This window comes from Gnatocerus cornutus, chromosome 6, assembly GCF_029298725.1.
Source record: "Gnatocerus cornutus isolate USDA-ARS CGAHR chromosome 6, icGnaCorn1.1, whole genome shotgun sequence".
Taxonomy (NCBI): Eukaryota; Metazoa; Arthropoda; class Insecta; order Coleoptera; family Tenebrionidae; genus Gnatocerus; species Gnatocerus cornutus.
This window is the reverse complement of record NC_142238.1, coordinates 18,662,507-18,681,402: the sequence shown is the minus strand read 5'-3', so window position 1 is coordinate 18,681,402 and position 18,896 is coordinate 18,662,507. Positions and strand designations below refer to the sequence as shown.

At 34.5% G+C, this 18,896-nt stretch overlaps 1 long non-coding RNA gene across 2 annotated transcripts; it reads right to left on the bottom strand.

The window, feature by feature from the left end:
• Positions 1 to 2,577: 2,577 nt before the first annotated feature.
• Positions 2,578 to 10,631, bottom strand: LOC148173643 (uncharacterized). Of its 2 annotated transcripts, none has more exons than XR_015770263.1 (3): positions 10,517 to 10,631; positions 3,662 to 3,821; positions 2,578 to 3,601 (listed from the first exon to the last, which is right to left on the bottom strand). It is a non-coding gene; the product is annotated as an uncharacterized LOC148173643 (long non-coding RNA). The 2 variants fall into 2 exon arrangements; XR_015770262.1 differs by lacking the exon at positions 10,517 to 10,631 and adding an exon at positions 4,789 to 5,064.
• Positions 10,632 to 18,896: the final 8,265 nt, after the last annotated feature.

The window sequence follows — 18,896 nt, the reverse complement described above, 5'->3', positions numbered from 1 at the left end:
CTAGCATAATTGACACAAATGCTGAAGATTTTTTTCATTCGCGCAGCCAAAGTGCCTAATCATTGAGCTCTTTTAATACCCTCAGTGATCAAGTCTATCTGACAACTCAAAAGCTGCTGAAGGAGGATGAAAAATGGCAGTAATATTTTATCGAGAGATCAGATGGCGCCCTGCATACGAACTCCAGGATAATGAGACGGGTTGAGTTTGATACCCTTCGTTTCCACGATATCATGCCACAGGCTCGTTACGCGGCGACATTGAAGGCCTAACTTGCGAAATTGGAAATTTCAAACAACGACAATGCGATGAGAATAATTAGTTTGGGAACGGAAGTAAACAAGCTGTCAAAAATCTTCGAGAAATTGACGATGTTTCATCAAGCGAACCACTGAACTGTCGCGGGCTTCTGCAAGAACATTTTTTAGCCAAACGCAAATTGCTATTGCTTTTATCTACTTTCAATCTTCCGAAATCTTATAATTCAGAAACCCAATCCGTCGAAGGGTCGCCGCCACACACCACACCTTGTCTTGGTTTCATGTCGAATTTTTTAACACTTCCAAGTCCAGCATCTCCCGTGTCCACCGACAGGAGCGCATTTTTCCCTGTCTCTGCCTCTGACTTCACACACATGTCATTGCCCACGCACTTGTCATGCTCACCGGTATTCTATCTCATATCGACTGTCAGTTAATCACAGTGTGGTCTGCACATAACACGCATTATCAATATTGAAATGAGGTGATCGCAGGTAAGAGTGTGTTTGTCGCCTGTCCCAGCAGCTGACACGGCCACCTGGGTGCGAGCTGACACCGCGAGTCGCACCCACGAAGACCTCCTTCTGCTGAATCATGCTTGTTATTAGCACCCGAGGGTTGCTAGCGCCTCCCGACATAACAATATACTTGTTTATTGGAAGAGCGAATCGGTGCCGCTCTGTACCCCCGACACGAGGAAGTTTAGAAGAAAGAACTCCATCAACGATGCACTTTTGTGGGGATTGGAGGGTGGGCGATGAGTTCGGAGAAGAGTGTATAGGGGTGGTTTACGCACATTGCTTGATAAAACTAGCAGAAAACTGTGCACCCCAACAAATACCAGAAAAGAGTTTATTACAATCCGTGCCCATGCCATAATTAATTACTATTGAATTACATTGTAAAAACTTCTAGAACCATTTTCCTGGTGATTAATAGAACATTTCACGGATAATTTATTTACAACAGTGGCTATTTAAGCATTCCGTGTCAATAATTGCACTTTTTATCGATCCGAATTTAGCCACAGTTCTTAATTAGCAGGACAAAAATGGGAAAAATTACCACAAGATCGATATTTTTAAAATTGCTTTTAAATTACTTTCAGCTAATTGCATACATTTTGTCACCTTTCCTTTGATAAAATCAGCCACAACGCTACAAAATCTAAATTAAAACTTTTTCTTTGTCAACGCTGCTTTCGCAGCAGCTCGATAACTATACGTTATAGCATGCAGGTACTATCATTAAAAATCGTATTATCTTAAGCAACTGCGGTAAGTAAACACTGTTATTAGCGGCATGCAGATATCATAACGGAATAATTTGTATAAAAAATTAAATTAACAGTTCCCAATTTGCGTCTAAATTTAGAGAAGATACCGTTACTTGTAATTTTGTATTAAAATAATTCAATCAGATTAATTAGTCAGAAGCGAGTCGGATTTGGAGCTTCAATCGCTAAAATTTCACATTGCTGCCCTCTTCTTTTTGTGAGAATGAATATCGAGTCCTTTAACTGTTGGAGCGAAGGACATGGACCCTGGGCGCCCTCTGCTGGTTTCAGAACGAAAGAACTAGTTTCGTGCTTTTGAAGCAGGGGTCGCCTCTGATGGAGAACGTCAAGACATGCGTGAATGTGCGTAAATTTCGTTTCTTCATTCCTTAAATTAATTTTTACTTTTTATTATACTCTTTGAATAGACTTTTTTGTTTATTTTTTTATATTAAAGTATTTTCTCTAGAATATGCATACATTCTCTATACATTCTTTTTAGAGTCTCTTGCCTTATAACTGTATAGATTCTGTCCACATTGTCATTTTTTTTAAGGTTTTCCTACATTCTCTAAATTATTTTAAAGTTAGCGTTAGATTTTCTTTAAATTCTTCCTAAATTCACTCTATAAATTTGTTAGATTCTCTCTTTAAATTTCACTTGAATCGACTTTTCTATTATTTCGCATTAAAACCTTAGAGACCAGTTTACAAAAGGTAAATTAACTTTTTAGTTAAGATTAAATACATATTTAATATTATGTTAGTCATATGAATGTTTTTCCATCAATCAAATGTCAGTAATTGTAAAATTAAATGCTAAATTAATTTAATTTTATTTAAATTATTGTGTAAACCGTTCTTAGGTGTCCTTTTCAAGTCGCTTCTAAACATAAAACTAACCAAACCAATAACAAAGAAGCTTTGATATTTGTATTAAACAAGCACAAAAAATTAATTTACATTTACAACGATTTTCAGCTTTTCTATGGTTTTAATAATTTAAGAAATGTTTGAAATATCAGAATAAACTATAGGAGTATTTATTTAAAGAGTTAGGGCTGGTTTTCAGAAGCTAAATATTTAATTTCTATTAAAGTAGTAGGTACTACTTAACATCATGATAAAGTGACATGTGATTATTTTTTCTCCAATCAAAAATCGTCAAATTATTGCGAGATTAACTTAATTTCAATTAAATTATTGTGTAAAACGGCCCTTAAGTACACCAAAATTGATCAAATTTATTATTTTTAGGGCCGGTTTACAGAAGCTATGTTAGACCTTTAATTTCGATTAAATACTTAACATGTGATTAAAGTGACATGTGATCGATTTTCCGTCAATCAAATGTCACCAATCGTCAAATTAGTTGCAAGATTAACTTAATTTTAATTAAATTATTGTATTATCCGATTTAACAAAACTACATTAACTTAAAGATAAATAAAAACCTCTGTGACAAACTACAGCAAGTTTTTACATTCCTTAGATAAATAAAACAGCCACGGCATTTGCACAATCCACTCCATTGAATTTCCTGCTTCAGAAGTCTTTTAATTTTATTTAAACGCCATTAAAATGATAAATTATTTGGCCAGCTGTTTACACACAAGCACTTGACAAACTACCTTTACACATTAAATCTAGATCTCTATCGCAAAACCTGAAATATTAACTCAATACATAATTCACTTTAATTTCACAGACGTCACATTAATAAATTACATATCAAGCTCTAGCAAAATATCCCGCATTTCTCCACAACTATTCTAATCATTCTTATTGCACAAGGATCTTATCAAAAAATTTTTAGTTTGTGGTCCTGTTTTCCGTGCAAAAGTATGTAAATATCAAGAGTAAGATAATAGTTGATAACAGTCGTGGCGCGAGGTGGGCGTGCTTCAAAGACATGCCGACTCTTATCTGATGAACTCACGCACCAGTAGATTGCGTTTCTACAGAAGCCATTAGCAGCGGGTGATTACATTTCGAAATTTGTTGTCCTATTTCCTATGCCAAGTGGGTTCGATGTGGAGCGGAATTTAGAACAATGGCGAGGGATCTGAAGCGAAAATAAGTTAGATTGAAAAAGGTACGATAATACTATTCGTTTTCGGTTTACTCGGAGGTGCGGCGAAATTTCGTCCTTTCCAGCAGGAGGCGCCTGATTAAAGTCGATTACTTTTTGCGGTGGAAATGAAACAAAGCGATTATGCCAATTTTTATTGTTTTACAAAGCTTCACTTTTTGCTGATCTTCGTGCAAATAATGCAAATGTGGACCTAAAACAAGATTAATAGAAATTAATTTCAAATTTCAAGCAAACTTGTAATACTAACTCAAACTAAAAGTTTGTCGTCTTTGTTTTTCTAATTTTCTAAATCTAAAAGTAACAAGTTAAAATAAAGAAAGAACATTAAAGAAGACGCAGACGGATCTGTTCAAAGACAACGAAGAGCAAAACAAAATGGCACAATTTGCGTGGTTGTGAGGGTGAGGGTGAATTTTCAGAGGGAAAAAGTTGCAGAACCCACAGATGCCTTTGAGAATGAATAGAGAAAATTTGCAGAGGTGGGATTAGCACAAAATGTCGTGAAAAAAAGGGTTTCGAAATACGCCAAGTTTGTGTCTAGTTTTATTCGCCGCAAAATTCAACAGTAAAAAATGTTTAAAATGAGTCAAAAGGGTTGAGAGGTCTTCCATCCGTAAGATACCTGTAGAGACGAGCTTCTGATATAAAAATTCTACAAAAGCCCGGATCTACAGGGTAGATCACGGATGTGCCTATAGATAAGATTAGCATGTCGTTTATTGGAAAAGGCTTATCCCGCCGAAACCTCCGTTGAAATTTAATTAAAGCCTTTTTGAAGCATTATTTTAATCATTACTTTTGCGCATGCTACGGCACAAAGTGCGCAACATGTTTAACGCAAAATAGTGGACCTCGTCTTCTTAAATTCTGTATAAACGTGATGTTAATAAATGAACCCGCAACATCACCGATTATAAATAACGCAATTATAAATTCTTTGTGTTCAAAGCGGTGAAAGAATAAAAAAGGAACCCGACTCCGGTACATTTATAAATTGGCCAGTCGGCCTATTCCGACGTAAAAAGGCAACACGTGAACGTCGACACAGAAAAATGAGCTTTCAGTCTTTGACAGCAGGTGTCTACCTTGTACCCTCATTCCGTGGCTTGTTTAACGAAAATTATAAAAGAAAAAAGTACGCTTTTCTATATTTATACCTGACCACCTCAATGGAAACGCCGCTGGTCTTTGACAGGCCGCATAACAGAGCAAATGATGACAAATCACTACAAACTACACGTAATCGTCATGCAAAATTTACAAATGCCCATGAAACGGTCGATTCTACCAATCACTGGAACACTCCATGCACGAAACACAACACAATTCAGAACAACGAAATTTTGGTACTTATCTACTGTTGATTGAAGTATTCATAACAATTATTGGTTGACATGGTAGTGACAGTGCGAGGACGCTACCGACGCCGACGCCCCGAGAGCGTCTCTGAGCGTCCCGGATTCTGCGAGGGGTTTTGTGGAGGGGTTCTGCTCCCTTGCTCTCTGCTTTTACTGGTTCCATTAGACCGTCGTGCTTGTGTGACATGGCATTATATTTGTGTTAAGTAGTTTACTGTGTTTTGTATTAAAATACACAATTTATAATTTTTATAATTATCTCATGTTCAACTTTTAACAGGGTCACACCTGACTTGATAAAAATATTGCCGACAGATGAAGCGGCGCGAAAAGTAAATATTTTAATTGGCTCTAATTGGGAAAGTTTGGGGGAGAATTTTTAGAGTTACAACTTTACACAATGTTGGCGTTATCGCACAGGTTCGGGAAATTTTAACGCAGTCTTTTCAAATTAAAAAAAAAAGGAAACTGAAATTTACTTCCGAGATAAGGTTTTTCTATAACAATTTCAACATTTTAGTAATCTTTATAATTTTGGGTTTACAGATCCGAAATGTAACACACTTATAATAAATGAGGCTAAGGTAATAAATAAGCAAAATTTTAAAATTATAAACTTCGCAAAAAAAAGTTGTGGCTGTTAAAATAAAAATGTCGTAAAGTTTTTGGTTTCGTTAAATGTAAAAATTTATAAACATTAAACATATAAATTTTAATCTTAGTCCACTAAACAGACATATCACGATAAGAAATTAGTCAAATTGTCATTATTATAGACCCAGAAAAAACAAAATTATGGCCGTTAGAGTAAAAATAGTTAATTTTGGTGTAAAATTTTTCAAAATCTCGACTGTTAGGTCGATAGATCCAAGTTTTAGCACACTTAATAAATTAGTATAAGATAATAAACAAAATTTTAAAATAATTACTGGATTTATTACAAAAGATTATAGCTGTTAGAGTAAAATTATGTGAAAATTTTTTGGTTTTATCAAATGTAATATTTACAATATCTAAAATTTTGGACGTATAAATTTGAACTTTAGTACACTAAACAGACAGATGCACGATAAGTAATAAGTCAAACTGTCATCATAATATAACCTAGAAAAAACAACATTATCGCCGTCAGAGTAAAAATAATTAATCTTTCCGTTTCCATAAAGAGTCATTCTTTTTTAAATCTCCATTTTTAGGTCTGTAGATTCGAGTTTTAGCACACTTAATAGATAAGTCTTGCATATTAAATACCAAAAAAAAAGAAGTTTTGGCTGTTAGAGTAAAATATGTAGAGAATTCAACTCACCATAGATTCGACCAATAAGAGACATTTATTTTTTCAAATAAACCAATCACAGCAAACTTTTCTTGGAAATTTAGTTTGTTTCTCCGGACAATTGGCACTCGTTCGCTTCGCTCACTCGTGCAATTGATCGTCGAAAAAACTACTCGTCTGTCGGAAAAATTTCCCACAATTTCGAGCCCACTCGTTATATTACTAATGAAAATTTATTGGTTTCATCAAAAGTAAAATTTCCAAAATCTCTAATTTAAGACATACCTATCTATTTGAAATTGAGTGAATTTCATTATTATGGACCTAAAAATAACAAAGTTATGGCCGTCAAAGTAAAAAATGGTAATTTTTTGTTTCTATAAAAAATCAAAATTTTTAAAATCTTTACTTTTGCTTTTACAGATCCGAGTTTTAGCAGACTTAATAGGTTTTACATATTAAATACATACGCAAAATTTTAAAATTATAAACCTATCATTAACCTATAGTTATGGCTGTTGTTAGAGTAAATTATGCAATTTTTTTTTCATCAAATGTAAAAATTTCCAAAGTTTATCATTTTAAACATACAAACTTAAATTTTAGTACACTAAATAGACACATCACGACAAGTAACCATTATTAATTATAAACCTAAAAAAAAGAGTTATGACCGTCAGAATAAAAAATAGCTAATTTTTTCGCTCCCATAAAGAGTAAAATTTTTCAAAATTTCTATTTTTGGGTTTACAGATCCGAGTCTTAGCACACTTAATAGATGGATCTTAGATATTAAATACAATTTTACAATTATGAACCTCAATAAAAGAAGTTACAACTGTCGAATATGTAGAAAATTTGTTGGTTTCATCAAAGGTAAAATATTCCAAAATATCTAATTTCAGACATACAAATTTAAATTTGAGTGCGCTAAATGGACACTTTCCGACCAATTATCACTCAAAATTGCAATATTATAGACTTAGAAAGAAGAAAGTTATGGCCGTCAAAGTGAAAAATGGTAATTTGTTTGTTTTTATAAAAAGTCAAAACTTTTAAAATTTTTATTTTTGGATCTACAGATCTACAGATCTACAGATCCGAGTAAACTTAATAAATAATAAAGTTAATAATAATAAAACTTAATAAGATATTAAATACGCAAAATTTTAAAATTTTAAACTCAACAAAAATAGAGCTGCGGCTGAGTAAAATGTGTAGATTTTTTTGATTTTATTAAATGTAAAAATACCCAAAATCTCTAATTTTTGAGATGTAAATTTGAATTTTAGTTTTCTAAACAGACAAGTAAATAGTCAAAATGTCATAATTATAGAGCTGGAGAGAACAAAATTATGATCATCAGAAAAAAAAAAAAAATTTCTTATCTTTAAGAAGTCAACTTTTTAAAAATCTTTAATTCTGGGGCTAGAGATTGGATATTTAGCACACGTGTTAAATTGGTGGAAGACAGTCTTATTTTAATTTATAAGCAAAGCGATAAAAGAGTTATGCCCGTAAAGTAGTATCAAAATATGTATAAAAATTTGTATAGTTATACTTATATATATTTTTGGAATAATACAATTAGCCGCAATTAATAGACTTAATGACAATTTAAACGTATTTTTTGAAGTCAAACAATATTTTCCGTACAAAGGAAACGCTTATAGTCCAGAATATATAATGAATATCACCTAACAAAAGCTTTTTCAAATAGTAATAGGAAACCCAAATTTCCCACACGTATTATTAAAAAATCTATCACCCGAAACTCTTTCTCCAAACCTATTATTTACATTCTAAAAACCCCACCGCTCCCACCATGATTACATCCATCTCTTTACTTATTTATATCTATTTACGTCGAACCAGCAATCTATCACGAAAGCAAACCAATACTTATCATTGAGCAAAAAGTGCATAATACGACAAAAATTGTAAAAATCGACTCAAAATGTAGACTAAAAAGCGGCGATCTCATCTCTGATCTACGGGCATAATGTAGAAATGCTGCAAGGTTACCGGATAAGGACTAAAAACCATTTAGGAACCCCAGAGTACAAAACTCTCACTGAAGGGCCACGTATTGATCCTTGGATGATGGCGGCTGAACGCACGGGGAGCGAAGAGAATATGCGCCACTTGTGCGCATGCTAAGGATGAATCCAGACAGGGAAAAGGGACGAAGGGCTATTCAACGACTGAGAGGAATGGGTGTCGACAGCGGCCGGAATAACACGTTAAAAAATTAAATCCTTTCCAAAGATTTCTCATTTCTCTAAAATTCTGCTTAAGCCACGGAGGGAAATGTTGCGACGACCAATAATCTCTGAACCTTTGCTAACGACAATCAAATGACTAAAATTTGGAAACGAGTTACACTGAAATTTTCACTTTCGGACTCAAAAGAAAGTTTGACCGAACGAAATTAAATAATAAAATAAAAATCTAATCGGTAATGATCCTGCTAACATCCTGACTCTTTCAAGATTTTATTAAACTCCAAAACTGTGTTACATGCGAGCTGTGCCCACATTTCCGCATCCGATATGAAATGCAACAAATGTGATTCTTCTAAAGCGTTCAACTGCTTTATGAAAACATAAATATCAATTTTTCTCTCTGCCACTCTGATATTTTCTGGAGCTCCCATCATGCATCATGATGGGCCGCTATTTGCATTTTATTGGAAGCCCGAAACAACTGAATTTCAATATTGTTGCTCGAAAATGAAATTCAAATTTTTCTTTACTGTGGATTATGTTATTACCCAAACGTAAAACGGAATATTCTAAATCAATGAGATGTTGAAAATGACAGCTTCGATATTGATTGAAATTTAAATTGCAAATATTCGGAGGGGAATTGTGAATTTAATTTTGGAAAAAATGTAGGAAGGAGTGAGGAAATGGTTTTAAAAGTTCTCTTTTAGCGATATTTCCACGCTAACGTGGTAGTACATCTGGAGGCAGGATTCAGAAGCGCGGTTCTGACCCTCTTACCATTAGATGGCGCTTGTGCCTCCGTCGTACAATAATAATAATAATGATTATAAAATAAATTCATTAAAACAATGTTAAGCGTAATTAACTAATTAAATTAGAATCCCACCTGCAGTAATTAATTAATAAAATAATTGAATCATACTGTTTTAACCCCACTGATTGCTTCATTTAATTGAACACTACAAACCACTTTAAGTTGAGAAAAATTAACAAAAACCACGATTTTAACGGAATCTGCACCACCGAACCACTTGCTAAAGTAGATGGAAGCGAACTGATCTTTCACCCAGTTTCCGTCGTTACATCAGTAGCCCAAACAATAAAAGGGATCATTGTCAAGTTAGAAAATTTATGACCAACGCGTCTACCTTCCCTTTCAACCCCACGTGAAACACGTTTCGAAATAAAAACTGCAGCTTAGTATGGGGGTACAAATAGTATGTGAATATTGCTAAAATAATTTTGTTGTGGTTTAGTGAAACTCGCAGGTGACTGTCTTCTGGATTTTATGTCGTTTAAAAACAATTAGTCTGAGATTACGTATCGATAAGGAATTACTTGAATTTCAATCGTGTTTAATTCGAGGTATTAGAATAACATTCTGGGCAAGTTTCGGTGGTTTTGTAATAGCCGGTTTTGTTATCGGCTGTGGATAAATCAGTAAAAAATACAAAAATATGTTCTTATCGGAATTTTGAGTGGTGAGCGCTTATCAAGAGCAACGACTTTTCTTGGACTAAAATTATTCGGATTGAAACTTCAAATTGAGAGGAACCATAATTGTGTGAAAATTCATGATGATATATTCGCTCTAATACCGCGATTAGGGAGAGCCCCGCTGTTAAGTAGTCGTGTCTAAGAAGTGTGCTCGTTTCATAATCTTAACTAATCCGGGAGTCCAGGTAACTGAGATAATTTGTGTTTTGGTCTGGTTTCTTTCTAGGAACCCATTTGGGTGGGGTGGATCCAGAGAAAGTCTTTCCATTATGGAAAACTGTGAAGTTCAGACAATGGAAAGAAAGAAACCTGAGGAGACTACTAATCTGGTAATGATTACGAAATAACGCTTGCTGCGTCGACGAAAAAAAATCCGAATTCTTCAATCTTCCAAGGTTATGCCCAAAGGAAAATTTTGCAATAAACTCAAATATATTAAGTGGCTAGCAGGAAACACCCGGGAAATGCCCAGTCGCTGACCCATCCCCCCAATTTCCCGAAGAACTAATTACGCTCCTCAACCTACCCAAGACGCGGTCCAGCAGCTCTTCTTATCACAAATTCCCCTTCTCAATGGTAGTTTTGTGTAACACCAAGTAACATTTTGCACTGTTGAAACATTTCAGTATAGTAGAGTTTGTAAGTATAGTGAACCGGAGTGGAACCCTGTGAGTCAAGGGTGGCCGGGCTCACAGCCGTCCTAGATCATCAATCATCCCGAGACAATCGCGCAGCGCACAGCTGTCGCACAGCCCGACACGCCGTCAGCCACCGGCCTACTGGGTTTATATTAGAACTCTTAAATGCAACCTAACTTGCACTCTGCGAATTAAACGGGAGACAACATGAGAAGAGGATAATTAAGAGAAAAATTAGCGAAGAATCGATGGACGTATTTAGTACTCGAAATCCCCCAACTAATTACAGGGGCTGTAATTTTAGCCCGAAATTGTTTGTTGGCTAATAAAGTTTATTTACGAGATGCTGTCTGCTCCCATTCACCTACTTACCTTGATGGTTATGACTTTATTATCTTTCAACCCTTTTATTCCGGGTACAAATTGCTAATGTTCGTTTAAAAGCGGTCGAATCATTGCTCTTTCAATGAAATTCTAAACTGACAACTTTGGATAGTCATCACTGTCGGGGCAACAATGACAAATTAGATTTTAATAATGCAAACATTTGACTGCTTTGGACCAGAAGGTTCTAATGTGGGCGACAAGAGTTATCAAAACTAGACCAAGAAAAATTGAACCAAAATGTTGTCCATAATTGTTCACATTGCAACCAGCTGTACCATATAATCGTGATGACGTCCAAACTCGCTTCAGGTGAATGTGGTCCAGTTATTAGCACGCTTTTTTACCAGGAAGATGGATCACAAGATTCAACAAAAACGAGTTTTTATGCAAACTGGCCCATCAACATAAAAACGGAAATGCGGCTTGCGCAGGTGTCAAATCTTTTTTAGCCGAAGACAAGTTGCAAGCCTACAAGAGAATGAGACATTTTTTTAACTTGATCGAATAAAATTTCAATGAATTCTTTGTTTAATTTCACCCGATTTGCGAAATTTGATGACAAGTTGATTCAAACCTTTATTCTGGATTGCTTGGAATCTTGCATTTTATCACAACTGGATTAAGATTAGGTCCTTTTTCTTAGATTTTATAAATACAGTCGACTCTATTTAAGTGGAACACATCAAAAAAAATTATTTTGTTACAACAATCCGGAGGTCCCTATAAACGAGAGATGTTTTTTCCTAATTCACATTAACGGCGTCTGTAGGACTTCCTTTATTCCTTTTATTTATTTTAAAAACGTTTTTTAGGCAAACACCGATTAGATTTATGGATTAAGATGCTGGTTAATTTTATTTAACATATCCAGTTTTTCCAAAATGCTTAAAATTTTGAAACCGATACAAAAAGCGTAGCTTGAATCCAATCCTTAAAGAAACCTCTTGTTTATGTTATGTTTTGTTTACCTGAAAATGCTTTACTTTAAATACCGCATTTCAAGGTCATAATTTGTGAAAATTGTGGAGCTCTAACGCAAATTTGAGAAGATTTCTGCATTAGATTGAACATAAACAAGTACTTGAACATTCGTTCGTGATTTCAATACATAAATCTTATCAAATCTTTTCCACAATTTTCTTAAAATATGACCTTGAAATGTGTATTCAAAATAAATGAGGTATAGAACACTCTCTCTTGATTATGCGATGTTTTATGTCAATAAAAAAAAATTCTACGTTTTCGTTTTTTTTAAAATGTCGCAATAAAACCATTTATCCAGAGACCCAATTGAGCGAAGTCAACTATGCTTTAACATAGATACACTTAAGTACTTTTAAAAGACTTTTTTAACTTTTCAAAATTTCCTATTTATATTTGAATTTTGGTAAGTTTTCAATATTTTCTAAATGCATTATTCTATGTAGAACTTTTTCTAGATTCTCCTCAAACTTTTCTTAATTTTTTATTAATTTAAATTAAACTTCCTGTTATTAAAAAACGTTAAGTTGGGAGTTTTGCTTTATCAATTCGGTGCCTAGGCGCGCTCTCTTTTAAATCCGCTTCTTAATTTTATGAACTTTTAGACTTTGAACTTAAATTTATACGATTTTTCGTAAACAACAAACCATATTTTGCAAGTGTTTCTTATCACTGCTCAAAGTACCGACAAAGACCAAAGACATAATCGGCTTTCAAACACAACGAATCGAGAAAAACAGTCCAAGAACAATAAATTAAAATCCTCTATCGAATATTTCTCTCAAAATAACAAATTTTGTATTCACATCTGTGGTTTCTGAGTTAACCAACATAACGCCTGTTATAGCGAAATAATAAGTTTATTTTTTTTTGCACGATAGAACAATTTAGCTTAGTTACCGCGCCTGCTGTTGGAACAGTAAATTAAGTTTACTGGTTACCAAGATAAACAAAACGGTAAGTACAAAATTTAAAAATAAAAAAAATTAAAAATTTAAAAATAGTCATTAAAAACGAAGGATTTATATTCATTCTCAGACCCAAATTTTGACTTTTCAGGAATTATTGAAGAACAATTAATGTCAATTATTAGTAACATGTTTAGTTTTATAAAAATAATCGAAATTTGTCTATCGTGCAAAAAATTTTATAAGCATCACGAACGTTAAGGACTATACCGATCTCAGACAATAATTGGAGTCGTCGCTGCGCTCCTCCTCCAAACAATTGTCTTCGATCGGTAAAGTGTCCTTACCGTTCTTAATACTTAATATACTATTTTGACTTTTTAAGATTCGGTTTCAATTTGGCGACTTTGGTCCATGTTTGTATGTTTATGGGCGAAGCTAACAAATATTTTTCTGAGTCAGAACTTCTTAAGGTTTTATGAATTTATGACGGTCCACAGACAACAACCAATCAATGTTTAGATAAGTTAAAACTGTGTACAAAACTGTTTCTACATTAGATTTGCATGTCAACATCAACGCATGATTTATTAACATAACGACAAGATTATATTTTCGAATAAAGTTATCTATATCTGAAGTTAAAACATAACCGTTGAAACAGATAATCTTAAATTGATAGTCCTTGGGTCATAAATATTGTAAAAATAAATGTAGAACTTACTTAATTCAATTCTAAGACTCTCAAGTAATTGATTAAACTAATATTTTCATGGCAAAGTTTAGTGTTAACACATCCAAGTACCAATGTTTGTTTCGTCATTACAAAGCGTTAGATTAAATAACTTGTTCAATTTAACCGAAAGTGCTACATTTTGCAAGCTTTCTAAGCTTAGCTGAAATTTGAAAGTTGATCTAAACCCCCATAAGTGACATTGCATTGAGGAAATTAGTCTTTACTGAGAAGCTTTGACGTTTGGAGTTCATAATGACGATAGTTAATACACGATAATGCCCTTAAGCGTCATGAACTTTCCCTTTTTGGTAACGTGATCGACCACATGCTGCTTTTCACGAAAATCGGGCTTGAAATGGTACATTTTTTACGTTGTGAAAACAGTCCAACAACAATAAAACTGAACCTTCTGTTGACGCATACTTTTCTGAAATCAACAAACTTTTAAAGTGATAAGAATCCTTTACCTTTTCTCGTAAACAGAATTTATCATCCCTCTCCTGGTTTAACAAGAATAAATAAAGTTATTTGTTCAAGTACATAACAAAAACAATAAACATGTAATAAAATAATAAAGTGTGTAGTCAACGACCCGATGACAAGCAAGCAGCGATGTGGTGACGTCACTCACCCTTGCGTTGGGGATGATATATGGCGGCGGTTAGAAGATCGCGCAGCGGCCATCACTCAAATCAATTCACCCGCACAACGTATTTGACAATGCTTGTCTCTCTCTTGTACGCGTGCTGAATAAATACGTAAACATTGGCTTTAGAACAGAGATAGAATCACGTTCTTACTATCAAAAATCAAAAATTTCATCCGTATTTTTTTCGACTTTTTTCTCTCTAAACGACACTTTAATATCTTCGCTAATTAGGGAAAGTCTCCCCTTTTGCACAGAAAGTAGACGAAATAATGCAAGGATTGTAGACACTGATCATATCGATATCGTTTGTGTAATCGTTGGCTCATTATTACTCGTTGTGGACTTGAGGATTACCCAGAAATTCCCATGTCTCGACCATGCTTATGTGGCGTCGCCGGGATTTCCCTGCAGGAATCTCAGGATGGGGCGTCCGAGATTTGGGCGAAAATGACAAGCATTTATGGAAGTTTTATCAAATTTGATATTATTATACAAATAAGTCTAAATTGTGCATCGTAGTTTTGGAGATATTAAGCATTAAAAATTAAAAAACTTAAATCCAACTATCCGAAATTTAATCGGTCAGTTATTTGTAGTTGTAAGTAGTTTTTGAGCCCAGAATTAGAGTCTGCATGAAATTCTACGTTCCAAGACCCAAATAATGCGAATTTTCTCTAAAAATTACCGAAATATCAATCGCTGAAAATTGACATAGTTTTAGTCAAGAAATTTCTTTAACAAATTCGATTTACGGAAAATTTAAGAACGTGTTCTTAACTAACAAAACGCGGTAAAAACGATAGCGAAAACTGTATCTTCTTTCTTTTCAATGAGCACAAATAACTTGAGTTTGCTTTACGAATCAACGTGATATTGATCAAACTCTACTTTTATGAAGTCTTTTAGTGCTAATTTTTAATATTTTTTTGAGGCGAAACCGTTTATTATCTTTGAGTTACACATCATTAGAAAAAGCAGTTTGAAATCTATCAACTGGCCAAATCCTAGATAGGTAAGTCAAATAGTTTATGAGTGACGATTAAAAAATAAAAAATCAAAAAATCATCGATTGAATCAATTTTTTTTTCGCGAAAAAACTGATATTTTAATTTTGGGTATTTGAAGGCGAGTTTTAAAGGAAAAAATCCAAATAAAACGATGGAGTAAACCGTTTACTATCTGTCGTAGTTACGGAGATATTGAGCAATAAAAATTTCAAAACTGGAATTTCAATTTTTGAAACTTTAATCGGCCATAACTTAGTTATTTCTCGACGTACATTCAAAAGTCGCACAGTTTTGGATTCTTCGTAAAACTTTGCATTAAATAAGCCATAATTGCTTAAGCAATAACTTGCTAGATATTGACTAAAATAGCTGTCGATCAAGCTTACGTGATGTCGCTAGGATTTCCCTGCAGGAATCTCAGAATTGAGGCAAAAATGACTAGAATTTATGGAAGCTTTATCAAATTTGATCACTTTGACAGAGAGTTAAAAGTTGAAAAACTCAAAATCCAAATTTGAAGAAGACTTTTTGAACCTCTCGTCTTCTATAATATCTGTGTCCAAGTTTGTCAACACTTTCAAAACGGCTTTAAATTCACTATTACGGCTTCAGCAGAATCTCAAGCAATTTTCTAATGGCCCAATTACCAGCGCTAATTAATTTTAAATTGTATTTTTCTTTTCACATCGCATTCATGAGCAACCATCGGTCCAAACCACACCGTGCTCAGCGCGATAAGTTTTTACTCCAATTCCACCAAAAAATTGTGAATAAAATGTCGTACCTGTTTACATTTATTCCAGTTTATTTTTCTGTGAAAAGTCAAGTTAATCTTCAACCCTACCACCGGATTAGTGATAACACCGAAGGGTCAGAGGTAGTACCTATATAATGACAGAAGTTAAGTGGGAGCTCAGATCTCATTCGAAAGTGACCACGAGAGCAAGTACCAAAATGGAGTTTCCTTCTGAAGTTTCGGTGTCAACCTTGACCGACAACATCTTTCAAAATTGTTACATCGATTTAGGAAACATGAAGGGTGAAATTGTGAATCTTAACGGTGAAGTGGTGAATCCTTCATATTTCAACGAGTTGAATGTCATGACAAACAGTGGTGAAATGGTAAGTGATTTTGCTTTATTTTTTTAACATGTTTTAACTCATTGTTTGTGATAGATGGCCCCTGTACAGTACCAGAATGGTGGCTTCTGGGCTCCTCCACCCCAGTTCATCAACGCAACACCCCAAATTCGTAAGTCTTTTCATCCCTCTCAATTTTTCGCTGACTAAAACCAATTGTTTAGGTACCACCACGCAACCGACGCCTTCTCCAACGGGAAAAAGCAAGAGACCCCGCACCCAATTCACCTCCACTCAACTGGTGGAGCTCGAACGAGAATTCTTCGCCAACAAGTACCTCAACAGACCCCGCAGAATCCAACTCTCCCAAAATCTTAACTTATCAGAACGCCAAATCAAGATCTGGTTCCAAAACCGTCGCATGAAATTCAAGAGGGAAAGCAACAAAGTCTCCACACCTCAAACTTCCCCGTCGGAGACTTCAACTTTGTCACCACAGTCGTCGTCTTCGGAGACTTCATTATCACCTGGAGGTCCTCGACAGATTGTTGGACCAGCTCAAGTGTCGCCGTTGCAGTACTGTCCATCTAACCCCGGATTGCAGTTCCCATGGAACATGTACTCGAACGTAGATCAATCGGGGTATCTTCCCAATTTTCAGTACCAGAATCCAGGGCTGAACTCACAGTACACAGGGTCGTATTTTTCAGTCATGCAAAAAAGTGAAGAGATGGGCGATGGAGATGCGTTTAATGGAGTTTGGAACGGCGAACAAGTTTCGGATGGTTCTGAAACAGGTTTTGTTAACTTGTAAATACTCAGTTTTGTGCAGAATGTGATGTTAATTTCTGTGCGGCTTTAATTTAGTTGTGTAACGTAACGTGGATGTTTTTCGTCTGTTTCTGTGTACATAGTATAATGTAAACTCAAGTGAATATTTTAAATTTTTTTAAGTAATTTTAACGTTTGTGAAGCTGGGAAAACCTGGCTTTGTATATAAATTTTATTTATATTATATGTATACCTACTTAATTATTAAACTACATTATTTAAAAACTTTTTTTTTGTCTAAAAACTTAAAAGTTGATTTCACACATTTTCCGTCGTCATTTTGCGATCGTATTTTACATCGCTTTTTACCACAAAAAGAGCGACAGATAAAATCAGCTGTCATCGAAACTGTTTGTGTTCTGAATATCATCTTTGTTTCTCTGACCTGAAAAAGAGCAAGCTGCAATAAAGTGACTAACTTATGTAACACAAAATTTACCTGTTTTTCAAAGAACCGCTTTCCTGGAAAATGGCTGCTAGAAAAAGAAGAACTTTCCCCCACATGGGAAAATAAGTCTTACGAGATAGTAAGTTTTCCATCGAGAACAGACAATTTTTCCTGGCAAATTAAAGACCAAACCTGAGTTTTCTTGTCAACGCAAAAAAAACAAACAAAATTCCACCTCAACAGAACAGAGTACTTGAAGCAGAACTGAAAAAATTTGACCACATCGACAACAAGCGAACTTGCTTCTCAATCTGACCAGTAGGTAAAAGAGTGGTACAGAAATCACCGCTGCAATTAAAAAAAAAATTAAATGTTGAGTTTAATTTGGAAAACAATTCGACCTGTAAAGAAAACTTTGTAGTAAATTACCGAGATTTTACACACATCTTGTCTCATTTCGGTGGAAGCGTGTGGCAAAATTCTAACTATGATCGTGACGAAGTTGATAGTTAATTGAGCTTTGATTCATTCCAACTTGGAAAAAAGTGATATGGAAGTTTTCGGTGTATTAAAAGAAATTGAAGTCTTTTCTGATAATTTAAGATTCAAAGAAAAAATTCTTGGAGCAACAAAGCCAGTCGAAGAAGAGTAATGTTTAATTTAACTTGTTTTTTTTTGTTTTTTTTTTAAAGGTTGTACCTGTAATTGTAACATTTTACCTGTGATAACCCTACTGTTTCGGCACCTTTGACTACCTGTTGACACCGTTTGTCAAAACAACTTTATTGTACAAAATCGACAAATAAACAGACCGCCCGCAGGTAAGTTTTTTCAAAGTATGTAATGAGTTTCTTACTAAAATTAGAAAAAGTGGAAATTCGACGGATTATTGGAAAACCTGAATTGCTTTGCTTAATTTTTGTATTTATCGGAAGTGGAGATAAAATGAGTTTTGTTGTCAACCAAAACAAAGCGACTCCAGACACCGAAATCAATATCAAATTCACTGTCAAAACGTGGTATCTCTTCATACATTTTTAGCAGTTTCTGTCCCCCGATAATAAACTCGTTTCCCAACTTTTCGAAACAGTACAAATAGTGAAACTAAGTAAATTCCCACATCCAGAACAAAGTGGCTTTCGAAAAGTCCGATACCACGTAACCTTGCCTAATTACTCTAAACTATCTAAACCCGAAACTTGTTCAAGAAATATTTAGTTGCAACGTAACGTTCAAGTGAATTACATTAGTGACACGTTTCGAGAATGTCTGAAGATCTGCAAAACAAATTTCTTAGTAGA